Source organism: Ranitomeya imitator, chromosome 6, assembly GCF_032444005.1.
Source record: "Ranitomeya imitator isolate aRanImi1 chromosome 6, aRanImi1.pri, whole genome shotgun sequence".
Taxonomy (NCBI): domain Eukaryota; kingdom Metazoa; phylum Chordata; class Amphibia; order Anura; family Dendrobatidae; genus Ranitomeya; species Ranitomeya imitator.
The window spans coordinates 476830720-476845122 of NC_091287.1; the positions used below are offsets into that span (position 1 = coordinate 476830720).

Consider the following 14403-nt stretch of genomic DNA (forward strand, 5'->3'; position numbering starts at 1 on the left):
AAGAAGAAGAAAAAACAAGAGAGTCTGACGCATGGTGGCGCTGAGCCTGCAGGGGCAAATAGGTGTGGCCACATGCAAGCATATGTGCGTGCTCGCTTGCGTGTGAGTGTGCGCTTCCTAGTTGTGGCGCGCTGCAGACAGTCAAAGGGGTTGTTCCCTTTCAATAAAAGTTCATCCCAGCTTGCAGGCTATTAGAAAGCAACAAACCACCCTGTACTCACCCTACCCGGGTCCACCAGAGGGTCTCAGCGCTGCTCTAGGTCTGTGGCATTAGCTGCGACGCTGACGTCACGTCGGCAGCCGATCAGTGAGCTCAGCAGCTCTGAGCAGGGCGTTCTGCCTACAAACCCTTTAAGGGAGACAGCAAAAAAGTGAAGAGAAAGGAAAGCACAAAAGGGCCTCTTACTCAGCACTGGACAGGGCAGCCAGACTGCAAAGTAGAAAAGCAGCAAGTGAGAGGCCTGTCTCTGCCTACGGCCACACCACTCTGAACACGCCCGATCTCGTCTGATCTCGGAAGCTAAGCAGAGTCAGGCCTGGTTAGTACTTGGATGGGAGACCGCCTGGGAATACCAGGTGCTGTAGGCTTTTGTTTTTCCTTCCTTCCACCAGCAGGGGTCACTCTCCTCTATGCCTTTTTTCCATTCCCTTTCACAAGGGCACACATGCTTTTTTCATTTGCTTTCACTCTTGCGCTGTTCCATCCTTGCAAAATGCCAGCATCCTTCTCATCACCGTGGGCCTCCAGCATTGTTGCTTATTTACTTTTAATACTAGGCTTCTTTTCAACAGGACCAGCGCCTCCTGCGGGCTTGGAAGCAACCGCCGGCAACCTGGTGGCCATTTTATAGGTCAAAGCAAGCAGAACACCTTTGCAGGCAACATGAGCCCCCGAAGAGCAGCTCACAGTCACTCACAACCATCTCACCCTCTTCCTTCATTCGCTCCTGGACGTCTCGATCCGCCTCAAGTTGCGGCTCCAGCTGGCTTTTTCTGTCACTTCCCCCCCAGATGAATGGTTTAGCCTGCAGGAGACCCTGCATCGAGCCATTTTTAAAGACACCTGATGCTCAGGCCCTGCTGCGGCGGGTGTTTCACTGCAAAACCAACAACGCCTATAGTGGCAGCCCAGCCTTTGCATGGGCCCTTCGGAGCCCGCCTCCACATGGTCAGAGTTCTCGCCACCACGCGAGCCTGAGGAAGGCTGGCCAGTCGATGGGCCAAGCAGTGTCTACTGGCCATACCACCCTGGATACGCCTGATCTTGTCTGATCTCGGAAGCAAAGCAGGGCTGGGCTTGGACAGTACTTGGATGGGAGACCTCCTGGGAACACCAGGTGCTGTAGACTGTTTTGATGACATTTTGCCCCCTTGCTCAGCTCAGCTAGTATAGAGCGGTGCCTTGCCAGAGACCGACCTTACATAACCTAGAGGCTGGATGCCCCAAGCCCCACAAGGCCTCTGAGACTGCAGCTAAGGACGCTACCCTGCCGCCTCCTCGCATGCTTAACACCGAGACCCGCAGCCTGCCTTCTGGAAATGATGGCGTTATAAACATCCCGGACTGTGAAGGGGGCAGATTTTCAGCAGGCGCCCCGGGGATGATTTTTAGAGGCTGGCCGGCCAGCCGGCCGGCAGCAGTAATGTCTTTTTCTGCAAAGAAGCTTGTGTAACTAACCCAATCAGATGGCTACCCAGGATCCAAATTCAGGGCTGGGAAGGAGCGGGAGGGAATTGGGGGGTGTTTTCCTGCTGAGGCACAGAAATAATCATAAGAAGAAGAAAAAACAAGAGAGTCTGACGCATGGTGGCGCTGAGCCTGCAGGGGCAAATAGGTGTGGCCACATGCAAGCATATGTGCGTGCTCGCTTGCGTGTGAGTGTGCGCTTCCTAGTTGTGGCGCGCTGCAGACAGTCAAAGGGGTTGTTCCCTTTCAATAAAAGTTCATCCCAGCTTGCAGGCTATTAGAAAGCAACAAACCACCCTGTACTCACCCTACCCGGGTCCACCAGAGGGTCTTAGCGCTGCTCTAGGTCTGTGGCATTAGCTGCGACGCTGACGTCACGTCGGCAGCCGATCAGTGAGCTCAGCAGCTCTGAGCAGGGCGTTCTGCCTACAAACCCTTTAAGGGAGACAGCAAAAAAGTGAAGAGAAAGAAAAGCACAAAAGGGCCTCTTACTCAGCACTGGACAGGGCAGCCAGACTGCAAAGTAGAAAAGCAGCAAGTGAGAGGCCTGTCTCTGCCTACGGCCACACCACTCTGAACACGCCCGATCTCGTCTGATCTCGGAAGCTAAGCAGAGTCAGGCCTGGTTAGTACTTGGATGGGAGACCGCCTGGGAATACCAGGTGCTGTAGGCTTTTGTTTTTCCTTCCTTCCACCAGCAGGGGTCACTCTCCTCTATGCCTTTTTTCCATTCCCTTTCACAAGGGCACACATGCTTTTTTCATTTGCTTTCACTCTTGCGCTGTTCCATCCTTGCAAAATGCCAGCATCCTTCTCATCACCGTGGGCCTCCAGCATTGTTGCTTATTTACTTTTAATACTAGGCTTCTTTTCAACAGGACCAGCGCCTCCTGCGGGCTTGGAAGCAACCGCCGGCAACCTGGTGGCCATTTTATAGGTCAAAGCAAGCAGAACACCTTTGCAGGCAACATGACCCCCCGAAGAGCAGCTCACAGTCACTCACAACCATCTCACCCTCTTCCTTCATTCGCTCCTGGACGTCTCGATCCGCCTCAAGTTGCGGCTCCAGCTGGCTCTTTCTGTCACTTCCCCCCCAGATGAATGGTTTAGCCTGCAGGAGACCCTGCATCGAGCCATTTTTAAAGACACCTGATGCTCAGGCCCTGCTGCGGCGGGTGTTTCACTGCAAAACAAACAACGCCTATAGTGGCAGCCCAGCCTTTGCATGGGCCCTTCGGAGCCCGCCTCCACATGGTCAGAGTTCTCGCCACCACGCGAGCCTGAGGAAGGCTGGCCAATCGATGGGCCAAGCAGTGTCTACTGGCCACACCACCCTGGATACGCCCGATCTCGGAAGCAAAGCAGGGTTGGGCTTGGACAGTACTTGGATGGGAGACCTCCAGGGAACACCAGGTGCTGTAGACCGTTTTGATGACATTTTGCCCCCTTGCTCAGCTCGGCTAGTATAGAGCGGTGCCTTGCCAGAGACCGACCTTACATAACCTAGAGGCTGGATGCCCCAAGCCCCACAAGGCCTCTGAGACTGCAGCTAAGGACGCTACCCTGCCGCCTCCTCGCATGCCTCACACCGAGATCCCTGCCGTGGCTAGGAGTGCTCATTGACCCCGCAGCCTGCCTTCTGGAAATGATGGCGTTATAAACATCCCGGACTGTGAAGGGGGCAGATTTTCAGCAGGCGCCCCGGGGATGATTTTTAGAGGCTGGCCGGCCGGCCGGCCGGCAGCAGTAATGTCTTTTTCTGCAAAGAAGCTTGTGTAACTAACCCAATCAGATGGCTACCCAGGATCCAAATTCAGGGCTGGGAAGGAGCGGGAGGGAATTGGGGGGTGTTTTCCTGCTGAGGCACAGAAATAATCATAAGAAGAAGAAAAAACAAGAGAGTCTGACGCATGGTGGCGCTGAGCCTGCAGGGGCAAATAGGTGTGGCCACATGCAAGCATATGTGCGTGCTCGCTTGCGTGTGAGTGTGCGCTTCCTAGTTGTGGCGCGCTGCAGACAGTCAAAGGGGTTGTTCCCTTTCAATAAAAGTTCATCCCAGCTTGCAGGCTATTAGAAAGCAACAAACCACCCTGTACTCACCCTACCCGGGTCCACCAGAGGGTCTCAGCGCTGCTCTAAGTCTGTGGCATTAGCTGCGACGCTGACGTCACGTCGGCAGCCGATCAGTGAGCTCAGCAGCTCTGAGCAGGGCGTTCTGCCTACAAACCCTTTAAGGGAGACAGCAAAAAAGTGAAGAGAAAGGAAAGCACAAAAGGGCCTCTTACTCAGCACTGGACAGGGCAGCCAGACTGCAAAGTAGAAAAGCAGCAAGTGAGAGGCCTGTCTCTGCCTACGGCCACACCACTCTGAACACGCCCGATCTCGTCTGATCTCGGAAGCTAAGCAGAGTCAGGCCTGGTTAGTACTTGGATGGGAGACCGCCTGGGAATACCAGGTGCTGTAGGCTTTTGTTTTTCCTTCCTTCCACCAGCAGGGGTCACTCTCCTCTATGCCTTTTTTCCATTCCCTTTCACAAGGGCACACATGCTTTTTTCATTTGCTTTCACTCTTGCGCTGTTCCATCCTTGCAAAATGCCAGCATCCTTCTCATCACCGTGGGCCTCCAGCATTGTTGCTTATTTACTTTTAATACTAGGCTTCTTTTCAACAGGACCAGCGCCTCCTGCGGGCTTGGAAGCAACCGCCGGCAACCTGGTGGCCATTTTATAGGTCAAAGCAAGCAGAACACCTTTGCAGGCAACATGAGCCCCCGAAGAGCAGCTCACAGTCACTCACAACCATCTCACCCTCTTCCTTCATTCGCTCCTGGACGTCTCGATCCGCCTCAAGTTGCGGCTCCAGCTGGCTCTTTCTGTCACTTCCCCCCCAGATGAATGGTTTAGCCTGCAGGAGACCCTGCATTGAGCCATTTTTAAAGACACCTGATGCTCAGGCCCTGCTGCGGCGGGTGTTTCACTGCAAAACAAACAACGCCTATAGTGGCAGCCCAGCCTTTGCATGGGCCCTTCGGAGCCCGCCTCCACATGGTCAGAGTTCTCGCCACCACACGAGCCTGAGGAAGGCTGGCCAATCAATGGGCCAAGCAGTGTCTACTGGCCACACCACCCTGGATACGCCCGATTTCGGAAGCAAAGCAGGGTTGGGCTTGGACAGTACTTGGATGGGAGACCTCCAGGGAACACCAGGTGCTGTAGACCGTTTTGATGACATTTTGCCCCCTTGCTCAGCTCGGCTAGTATAGAGCGGTGCCTTGCCAGAGACCGACCTTACATAACCTAGAGGCTGGATGCCCCAAGCCCCACAAGGCCTCTGAGACTGCAGCTAAGGACGCTACCCTGCCGCCTCCTCGCATGCCTCACACCGAGATCCCTGCCGTGGCTAGGAGTGCTCATTGACCCCGCAGCCTGCCTTCTGGAAATGATGGCGTTATAAACATCCCGGACTGTGAAGGGGGCAGATTTTCAGCAGGCGCCCCGGGGATGATTTTTAGAGGCTGGCCGGCCGGCCGGCCGGCAGCAGTAATGTCTTTTTCTGCAAAGAAGCTTGTGTAACTAACCCAATCAGATGGCTACCCAGGATCCAAATTCAGGGCTGGGAAGGAGCGGGAGGGAATTGGGGGGTGTTTTCCTGCTGAGGCACAGAAATAATCATAAGAAGAAGAAAAAACAAGAGAGTCTGACGCATGGTGGCGCTGAGCCTGCAGGGGCAAATAGGTGTGGCCACATGCAAGCATATGTGCGTGCTCGCTTGCGTGTGAGTGTGCGCTTCCTAGTTGTGGCGCGCTGCAGACAGTCAAAGGGGTTGTTCCCTTTCAATAAAAGTTCATCCCAGCTTGCAGGCTATTAGAAAGCAACAAACCACCCTGTACTCACCCTACCCGGGTCCACCAGAGGGTCTCAGCGCTGCTCTAAGTCTGTGGCATTAGCTGCGACGCTGACGTCACGTCGGCAGCCGATCAGTGAGCTCAGCAGCTCTGAGCAGGGCGTTCTGCCTACAAACCCTTTAAGGGAGACAGCAAAAAAGTGAAGAGAAAGGAAAGCACAAAAGGGCCTCTTACTCAGCACTGGACAGGGCAGCCAGACTGGAAAGTAGAAAAGCAGCAAGTGAGAGGCCTGTCTTTGCCTATGGCCACACCACTCTGAACACGCCCGATCTCGTCTGATCTCAGAAGCTAAGCAGAGTCAGGCCTGGTTAGTACTTGGATGGGAGACCGCCTGGGAATACCAGGTGCTGTGTAGGCTTTTGTTTTTCCTTCCTTCCACCAGCAGGGGTCACTCTCCTCTATGCCTTTTTTCCATTCCCTTTCACAAGGGCACACATGCTTTTTTCATTTGCTTTCACTCTTGCGCTGTTCCATCCTTGCAAAATGCCAGCATCCTTCTCATCACCGTGGGCCTCCAGCATTGTTGCTTATTTACTTTTAATACTAGGCTTCTTTTCAACAGGACCAGGGCCTCCTGCGGGCTTGGAAGCAACCGCCGGCAACCTGGTGGCCAGTTTACAGGTCAAAGCAAGCAGAACACCTTTGCAGGCAACATGAGCCCCCGAAGAGCAGCTCACAGTCACTCACAACCATCTCACCCTCTTCCTTCATTCGCTCCTGGACGTCTCGATCCGCCTCAAGTTGCGGCTCCAGCTGGCTCTTTCTGTCACTTCCCCCCCAGATGAATGGTTTAGCCTGCAGGAGACCCTGCATTGAGCCATTTTTAAAGACACCTGATGCTCAGGCCCTGCTGCGGCGGGTGTTTCACTGCAAAACAAGCAACGCCTATAGTGGCAGCCCAGCCTTTGCATGGGCCCTTCGGAGCCCGCCTCCACATGGTCAGAGTTCTCGCCACCACACGAGCCTGAGGAAGGCTGGCCAATCAATGGGCCAAGCAGTGTCTACTGGCCACACCACCCTGGATACGCCCGATTTCGGAAGCAAAGCAGGGTTGGGCTTGGACAGTACTTGGATGGGAGACCTCCAGGGAACACCAGGTGCTGTAGACCGTTTTGATGACATTTTGCCCCCTTGCTCAGCTCGGCTAGTATAGAGCGGTGCCTTGCCAGAGACCGACCTTACATAACCTAGAGGCTGGATGCCCCAAGCCCCACAAGGCCTCTGAGACTGCAGCTAAGGACGCTACCCTGCCGCCTCCTCGCATGCCTCACACCGAGATCCCTGCCGTGGCTAGGAGTGCTCATTGACCCCGCAGCCTGCCTTCTGGAAATGATGGCGTTATAAACATCCCGGACTGTGAAGGGGGCAGATTTTCAGCAGGCGCCCCGGGGATGATTTTTAGAGGCTGGCCGGCCGGCCGGCAGCAGTGATGTCTTTTTCTGCAAAGAAGCTTGTGTAACTAACCCAATCAGATGGCTACCCAGGATCCAAATTCAGGGCTGGGAAGGAGCGGGAGGGAATTGGGGGGTGTTTTCCTGCTGAGGCACAGAAATAATCATAAGAAGAAGAAAAAACAAGAGAGTCTGACGCATGGTGGCGCTGAGCCTGCAGGGGCAAATAGGTGTGGCCACATGCAAGCATATGTGCGTGCTCGCTTGCGTGTGAGTGTGCGCTTCCTAGTTGTGGCGCGCTGCAGACAGTCAAAGGGGTTGTTCCCTTTCAATAAAAGTTCATCCCAGCTTGCAGGCTATTAGAAAGCAACAAACCACCCTGTACTCACCCTACCCGGGTCCACCAGAGGGTCTCAGCGCTGCTCTAGGTCTGTGGCATTAGCTGCGACGCTGACGTCACGTCGGCAGCCGATCAGTGAGCTCAGCAGCTCTGAGCAGGGCGTTCTGCCTACAAACCCTTTAAGGGAGACAGCAAAAAAGTGAAGAGAAAGGAAAGCACAAAAGGGCCTCTTACTCAGCACTGGACAGGGCAGCCAGACTGCAAAGTAGAAAAGCAGCAAGTGAGAGGCCTGTCTCTGCCTACGGCCACACCACTCTGAACACGCCCGATCTCGTCTGATCTCGGAAGCTAAGCAGAGTCAGGCCTGGTTAGTACTTGGATGGGAGACCGCCTGGGAATACCAGGTGCTGTAGGCTTTTGTTTTTCCTTCCTTCCACCAGCAGGGGTCACTCTCCTCTATGCCTTTTTTCCATTCCCTTTCACAAGGGCACACATGCTTTTTTCATTTGCTTTCACTCTTGCGCTGTTCCATCCTTGCAAAATGCCAGCATCCTTCTCATCACCGTGGGCCTCCAGCATTGTTGCTTATTTACTTTTAATACTAGGCTTCTTTTCAACAGGACCAGCGCCTCCTGCGGGCTTGGAAGCAACCGCCGGCAACCTGGTGGCCATTTTATAGGTCAAAGCAAGCAGAACACCTTTGCAGGCAACATGACCCCCCGAAGAGCAGCTCACAGTCACTCACAACCATCTCACCCTCTTCCTTCATTCGCTCCTGGACGTCTCGATCCGCCTCAAGTTGCGGCTCCAGCTGGCTCTTTCTGTCACTTCCCCCCCAGATGAATGGTTTAGCCTGCAGGAGACCCTGCATCGAGCCATTTTTAAAGACACCTGATGCTCAGGCCCTGCTGCGGCGGGTGTTTCACTGCAAAACAAACAACGCCTATAGTGGCAGCCCAGCCTTTGCATGGGCCCTTCGGAGCCCGCCTCCACATGGTCAGAGTTCTCGCCACCACGCGAGCCTGAGGAAGGCTGGCCAATCGATGGGCCAAGCAGTGTCTACTGGCCACACCACCCTGGATACGCCCGATCTCGGAAGCAAAGCAGGGTTGGGCTTGGACAGTACTTGGATGGGAGACCTCCAGGGAACACCAGGTGCTGTAGACCGTTTTGATGACATTTTGCCCCCTTGCTCAGCTCGGCTAGTATAGAGCGGTGCCTTGCCAGAGACCGACCTTACATAACCTAGAGGCTGGATGCCCCAAGCCCCACAAGGCCTCTGAGACTGCAGCTAAGGACGCTACCCTGCCGCCTCCTCGCATGCCTCACACCGAGATCCCTGCCGTGGCAAGGAGTGCTCATTGACCCCGCAGCCTGCCTTCTGGAAATGATGGCGTTATAAACATCCCGGACTGTGAAGGGGGCAGATTTTCAGCAGGCGCCCCGGGGATGATTTTTAGAGGCTGGCCGGCCGGCCGGCAGCAGTAATGTCTTTTTCTGCAAAGAAGCTTGTGTAACTAACCCAATCAGATGGCTACCCAGGATCCAAATTCAGGGCTGGGAAGGAGCGGGAGGGAATTGGGGGGTGTTTTCCTGCTGAGGCACAGAAATAATCATAAGAAGAAGAAAAAACAAGAGAGTCTGACACATGGTGGCGCTGAGCCTGCAGGGGCAAATAGGTGTGGCCACATGCAAGCATATGTGCGTGCTCGCTTGCGTGTGAGTGTGCGCTTCCTAGTTGTGGCGCGCTGCAGACAGTCAAAGGGGTTGTTCCCTTTCAATAAAAGTTCATCCCAGCTTGCAGGCTATTAGAAAGCAACAAACCACCCTGTACTCACCCTACCCGGGTCCACCAGAGGGTCTCAGCGCTGCTCTAGGTCTGTGGCATTAGCTGCGACGCTGACGTCACGTCGGCAGCCGATCAGTGAGCTCAGCAGCTCTGAGCAGGGCGATCTGCCTACAAACCCTTTAAGGGAGTCAGCAAAAAAGTGAAGAGAAAGGAAAGCACAAAAGGGCCTCTTACTCAGCACTGGACAGGGCAGCCAGACTGCAAAGTAGAAAAGCAGCAAGTGAGAGGCTTGTCTCTGCCTACGGCCACACCACTCTGAACACGTCTGATCTCGGAAGCTAAGCAGAGTCAGGCCTGGTTAGTACTTGGATGGGAGACCGCCTGGGAATACCAGGTGCTGTAGGCTTTTGTTTTTCCTTCCTTCCACCAGCAGGGGTCACTCTCCTCTATGCCTTTTTTCCATTCCCTTTCACAAGGGCACACATGCTTTTTTCATTTGCTTTCACTCTTGCGCTGTTCCATCCTTGCAAAATGCCAGCATCCTTCTCATCACCGTGGGCCTCCAGCATTGTTGCTTATTTACTTTTAATACTAGGCTTCTTTTCAACAGGACCAGCGCCTCCTGCGGGCTTGGAAGCAACCGCCGGCAACCTGCTGGCCAGTTTACAGGTCAAAGCAAGCAGAACACCTTTGCAGGCAACATGAGCCCCTGAAGAGCAGCTCACAGTCACTCACAACCATCTCACCCTCTTCCTTTATTCGCTCCTGGACGTCTCGATCCGCCTCAAGTTGCGGCTCCAGCTGGCTCTTTCTGTCACTTCCCCCCCAGATGAATGGTTTAGCCTGCAGGAGACCCTGCATTGAGCCATTTTTAAAGACACCTGATGCTCAGGCCCTGCTGCGGCGGGTGTTTCACTGCAAAACAAACAACGCCTATAATGGCAGCCCAGCCTTGGCATGGGCCCTACGGAGCCCGCCTCCACATGGTCAGAGTTCTCGCCACCACGCGAGCCTGAGGAAGGCTGGCCAGTCGATGGGCCAAGCAGTGTCTACTGGCCACACCACCCTGGATACGCCCGATCTCGTCTGATCTCGGAAGCAAAGCAGGGCTGGGCTTGGACAGTACTTGGATGGGAGACCTCCTGGGAACACCAGGTGCTGTAGACTGTTTTGATGACATTTTGCCCCCTTGCTCAGCTCAGCTAGTATAGAGCGGTGCCTTGCCAGAGACCGACCTTACATAACCTAGAGGCTGGATGCCCCAAGCCCCACAAGGCCTCTGAGACTGCAGCTAAGGACGCTACCCTGCCGCCTCCTCGCATGCCTCACACCGAGATCCCTGCCGTGGCTAGGAGTGCTCATTGACCCCGCAGCCTGCCTTCTGGAAATGATGGCGTTATAAACATCCCGGACTGTGAAGGGGGCAGATTTTCAGCAGGCGCCCCGGGGATGATTTTTAGAGGCTGGCCGGCCGGCCGGCAGCAGTAATGTCTTTTTCTGCAAAGAAGCTTGTGTAACTAACCCAATCAGATGGCTACCCAGGATCCAAATTCAGGGCTGGGAAGGAGCGGGAGGGAATTGGGGGGTGTTTTCCTGCTGAGGCACAGAAATAATCATAAGAAGAAGAAAAAACAAGAGAGTCTGACGCATGGTGGCGCTGAGCCTGCAGGGGCAAATAGGTGTGGCCACATGCAAGCATATGTGCGTGCTCGCTTGCGTGTGAGTGTGCGCTTCCTAGTTGTGGCGCGCTGCAGACAGTCAAAGGGGTTGTTCCCTTTCAATAAAAGTTCATCCCAGCTTGCAGGCTATTAGTAAGCAACAAACCACCCTGTACTCACCCTACCCGGGTCCACCAGAGGGTCTCAGCGCTGCTCTAGGTCTGTGGCATTAGCTGCGACGCTGACGTCATGTCGGCAGCCGATCAGTAAGCTCAGCAGCTCTGAGCAGGGCGTTCTGCCTACAAACCCTTTAAGGGAGACAGCAAAAAAGTGAAGAGAAAGGAAAGCACAAAAGGGCCTCTTACTCAGCACTGGACAGGGCAGCCAGACTGCAAAGTAGAAAAGCAGCAAGTGAGAGGCCTGTCTCTGCCTACGGCCACACCACTCTGAACACGCCTGATCTCGGAAGCTAAGCAGAGTCAGGCCTGGTTAGTACTTGGATGGGAGACCGCCTGGGAATACCAGGTGCTGTAGGCTTTTGTTTTTCCTTCCTTCCACCAGCAGGGGTCACTCTCCTCTATGCCTTTTTTCCATTCCCTTTCACAAGGGCACACATGCTTTTTTCATTTGCTTTCACTCTTGCGCTGTTCCATCCTTGCAAAATGCCAGCATCCTTCTCATCACCGTGGGCCTCCAGCATTGTTGCTTATTTACTTTTAATACTAGGCTTCTTTTCAACAGGACCAGCGCCTCCTGCGGGCTTGGAAGCAACCGCCGGCAACCTGCTGGCCAGTTTACAGGTCAAAGCAAGCAGAACACCTTTGCAGGCAACATGAGCCCCTGAAGAGCAGCTCACAGTCACTCACAACCATCTCACCCTCTTCCTTTATTCGCTCCTGGACGTCTCGATCCGCCTCAAGTTGCGGCTCCAGCTGGCTCTTTCTGTCACTTCCCCCCCAGATGAATGGTTTAGCCTGCAGGAGACCCTGCATTGAGCCATTTTTAAAGACACCTGATGCTCAGGCCCTGCTGCGGCGGGTGTTTCACTGCAAAACAAACAACGCCTATAATGGCAGCCCAGCCTTGGCATGGGCCCTACGGAGCCCGCCTCCACATGGTCAGAGTTCTCGCCACCACGCGAGCCTGAGGAAGGCTGGCCAGTCGATGGGCCAAGCAGTGTCTACTGGCCACACCACCCTGGATACGCCCGATCTCGTCTGATCTCGGAAGCAAAGCAGGGCTGGGCTTGGACAGTACTTGGATGGGAGACCTCCTGGGAACACCAGGTGCTGTAGACTGTTTTGATGACATTTTGCCCCCTTGCTCAGCTCAGCTAGTATAGAGCGGTGCCTTGCCAGAGACCGACCTTACATAACCTAGAGGCTGGATGCCCCAAGCCCCACAAGGCCTCTGAGACTGCAGCTAAGGACGCTACCCTGCCGCCTCCTCGCATGCCTCACACCGAGATCCCTGCCGTGGCTAGGAGTGCTCATTGACCCCGCAGCCTGCCTTCTGGAAATGATGGCGTTATAAACATCCCGGACTGTGAAGGGGGCAGATTTTCAGCAGGCGCCCCGGGGATGATTTTTAGAGGCTGGCCGGCCGGCCGGCCGGCAGCAGTAATGTCTTTTTCTGCAAAGAAGCTTGTGTAACTAACCCAATCAGATGGCTACCCAGGATCCAAATTCAGGGCTGGGAAGGAGCGGGAGGGAATTGGGGGGTGTTTTCCTGCTGAGGCACAGAAATAATCATAAGAAGAAGAAAAAACAAGAGAGTCTGACGCATGGTGGCGCTGAGCCTGCAGGGGCAAATAGGTGTGGCCACATGCAAGCATATGTGCGTGCTCGCTTGCGTGTGAGTGTGCGCTTCCTAGTTGTGGCGCGCTGCAGACAGTCAAAGGGGTTGTTCCCTTTCAATAAAAGTTCATCCCAGCTTGCAGGCTATTAGTAAGCAACAAACCACCCTGTACTCACCCTACCCGGGTCCACCAGAGGGTCTCAGCGCTGCTCTAGGTCTGTGGCATTAGCTGCGACGCTGACGTCATGTCGGCAGCCGATCAGTAAGCTCAGCAGCTCTGAGCAGGGCGTTCTGCCTACAAACCCTTTAAGGGAGACAGCAAAAAAGTGAAGAGAAAGGAAAGCACAAAAGGGCCTCTTACTCAGCACTGGACAGGGCAGCCAGACTGCAAAGTAGAAAAGCAGCAAGTGAGAGGCCTGTCTCTGCCTACGGCCACACCACTCTGAACACGCCTGATCTCGGAAGCTAAGCAGAGTCAGGCCTGGTTAGTACTTGGATGGGAGACCGCCTGGGAATACCAGGTGCTGTAGGCTTTTGTTTTTCCTTCCTTCCAACAGCAGGGGTCACTCTCCTCTATGCCTTTTTTCCATTCCCTTTCACAAGTGCACACATGCTTTTTTCATTTGCTTTCACTCTTGCGCTGTTCCATCCTTGCAAAATGCCAGCATCCTTCTCATCACCGTGGGCCTCCAGCATTGTTGCTTATTTACTTTTAATACTAGGCTTCTTTTCAACAGGACCAGCACCTCCTGCGGGCTTGGAAGCAACCGCCGGCAACCTGGTGGCCAGTTTACAGGTCAAAGCAAGCAGAACACCTTTGCAGGCAACATGACCCCCCGAAGAGCAGCTCACAGTCACTCACAACCATCTCACCCTCTTCCTTCATTCGCTCCTGGACGTCTCGATCCGCCTCAAGTTGCGGCTCCAGCTGGCTCTTTCTGTCACTTCCCCCCCAGATGAATGGTTTAGCCTGCAGGAGACCCTGCATCGAGCCATTTTTAAAGACACCTGATGCTCAGGCCCTGCTGCGGCGGGTGTTTCACTGCAAAACTAACAACGCCTATAGTGGCAGCCCAGCCTTTGCATGGGCCCTTCGGAGCCCGCCTCCACATGGTCAGAGTTCTCGCCACCACGCGAGCCTGAGGAAGGCTGGCCAGTCGATGGGCCAAGCAGTGTCTACTGGCCACACCACCCTGGATACGCCTGATCTTGTCTGATCTTGGAAGCAAAGCAGGGCTGGGCTTGGACAGTACTTGGATGGGAGACCTCCAGGGAACACCAGGTGCTGTAGACCGTTTTGATGACATTTTGCCCCCTTGCTCAGCTCAGCTAGTATAGAGCGGTGCCTTGCCAGAGACCGACCTTACATAACCTAGAGGCTGGATGCCCCAAGCCCCACAAGGCCTCTGAGACTGCAGCTAAGGACGCTACCCTGCCGCCTCCTCGCATGCCTCACACCGAGATCCCTGCCGTGGCAAGGAGTGCTCATTGACCCCGCAGCCTGCCTTCTGGAAATGATGGCGTTATAAACATCCCGGACTGTGAAGGGGGCAGATTTTCAGCAGGCGCCCCGGGGATGATTTTTAGAGGCTGGCCGGCCGGCCGGCAGCAGTAATGTCTTTTTCTGCAAAGAAGCTTGTGTAACTAACCCAATCAGATGGCTACCCAGGATCCAAATTCAGGGCTGGGAAGGAGCGGGAGGGAATTGGGGGGTGTTTTCCTGCTGAGGCACAGAAATAATCATAAGAAGAAGAAAAAACAAGAGAGTCTGACACATGGTGGCGCTGAGCCTGCAGGGGCAAATAGGTGTGGCCACATGCAAGCATATGTGCGTGCT

At 54.6% G+C, this 14403-nt stretch overlaps 7 non-coding genes and 9 pseudogenes across 7 annotated transcripts; all 16 read left to right on the forward strand.

Moving 5' to 3' along the window:
• The first annotated feature begins 469 nt into the window (after positions 1 to 469).
• LOC138643879 (5S ribosomal RNA) lies at positions 470 to 588 on the forward strand. The gene has a single exon (XR_011314390.1). It is a non-coding gene; the product is annotated as a 5S ribosomal RNA (ribosomal RNA).
• A 641-nt stretch (positions 589 to 1229) lies between these two features.
• On the forward strand, positions 1230 to 1349 carry LOC138644078 (5S ribosomal RNA). Its single transcript, XR_011314577.1, has one exon. It is a non-coding gene; the product is annotated as a 5S ribosomal RNA (ribosomal RNA).
• An 893-nt stretch (positions 1350 to 2242) lies between these two features.
• Positions 2243 to 2361, forward strand: LOC138643881 (5S ribosomal RNA). Its single transcript, XR_011314391.1, has one exon. It is a non-coding gene; the product is annotated as a 5S ribosomal RNA (ribosomal RNA).
• Positions 2362 to 3002: 641 nt separating this feature from the next.
• LOC138644210 (5S ribosomal RNA) lies at positions 3003 to 3112 on the forward strand (annotated as a pseudogene).
• Positions 3113 to 4035: 923 nt separating this feature from the next.
• Positions 4036 to 4154, forward strand: LOC138643882 (5S ribosomal RNA). Its single transcript, XR_011314392.1, has one exon. It is a non-coding gene; the product is annotated as a 5S ribosomal RNA (ribosomal RNA).
• Positions 4155 to 4795: 641 nt separating this feature from the next.
• LOC138644247 (5S ribosomal RNA) lies at positions 4796 to 4905 on the forward strand (annotated as a pseudogene).
• A 923-nt stretch (positions 4906 to 5828) lies between these two features.
• On the forward strand, positions 5829 to 5949 carry LOC138644090 (5S ribosomal RNA; annotated as a pseudogene).
• Positions 5950 to 6590: 641 nt separating this feature from the next.
• On the forward strand, positions 6591 to 6700 carry LOC138644248 (5S ribosomal RNA; annotated as a pseudogene).
• A 919-nt stretch (positions 6701 to 7619) lies between these two features.
• On the forward strand, positions 7620 to 7738 carry LOC138643883 (5S ribosomal RNA). Its single transcript, XR_011314393.1, has one exon. It is a non-coding gene; the product is annotated as a 5S ribosomal RNA (ribosomal RNA).
• A 641-nt stretch (positions 7739 to 8379) lies between these two features.
• On the forward strand, positions 8380 to 8489 carry LOC138644211 (5S ribosomal RNA; annotated as a pseudogene).
• A 919-nt stretch (positions 8490 to 9408) lies between these two features.
• LOC138644160 (5S ribosomal RNA) lies at positions 9409 to 9517 on the forward strand (annotated as a pseudogene).
• A 641-nt stretch (positions 9518 to 10158) lies between these two features.
• Positions 10159 to 10278, forward strand: LOC138643957 (5S ribosomal RNA). The gene has a single exon (XR_011314464.1). It is a non-coding gene; the product is annotated as a 5S ribosomal RNA (ribosomal RNA).
• Positions 10279 to 11197: 919 nt separating this feature from the next.
• LOC138644119 (5S ribosomal RNA) lies at positions 11198 to 11306 on the forward strand (annotated as a pseudogene).
• A 641-nt stretch (positions 11307 to 11947) lies between these two features.
• Positions 11948 to 12067, forward strand: LOC138643958 (5S ribosomal RNA). The gene has a single exon (XR_011314465.1). It is a non-coding gene; the product is annotated as a 5S ribosomal RNA (ribosomal RNA).
• A 923-nt stretch (positions 12068 to 12990) lies between these two features.
• LOC138644120 (5S ribosomal RNA) lies at positions 12991 to 13099 on the forward strand (annotated as a pseudogene).
• A 641-nt stretch (positions 13100 to 13740) lies between these two features.
• Positions 13741 to 13860, forward strand: LOC138644128 (5S ribosomal RNA; annotated as a pseudogene).
• The last annotated feature ends 543 nt before the right edge of the window (positions 13861 to 14403 follow it).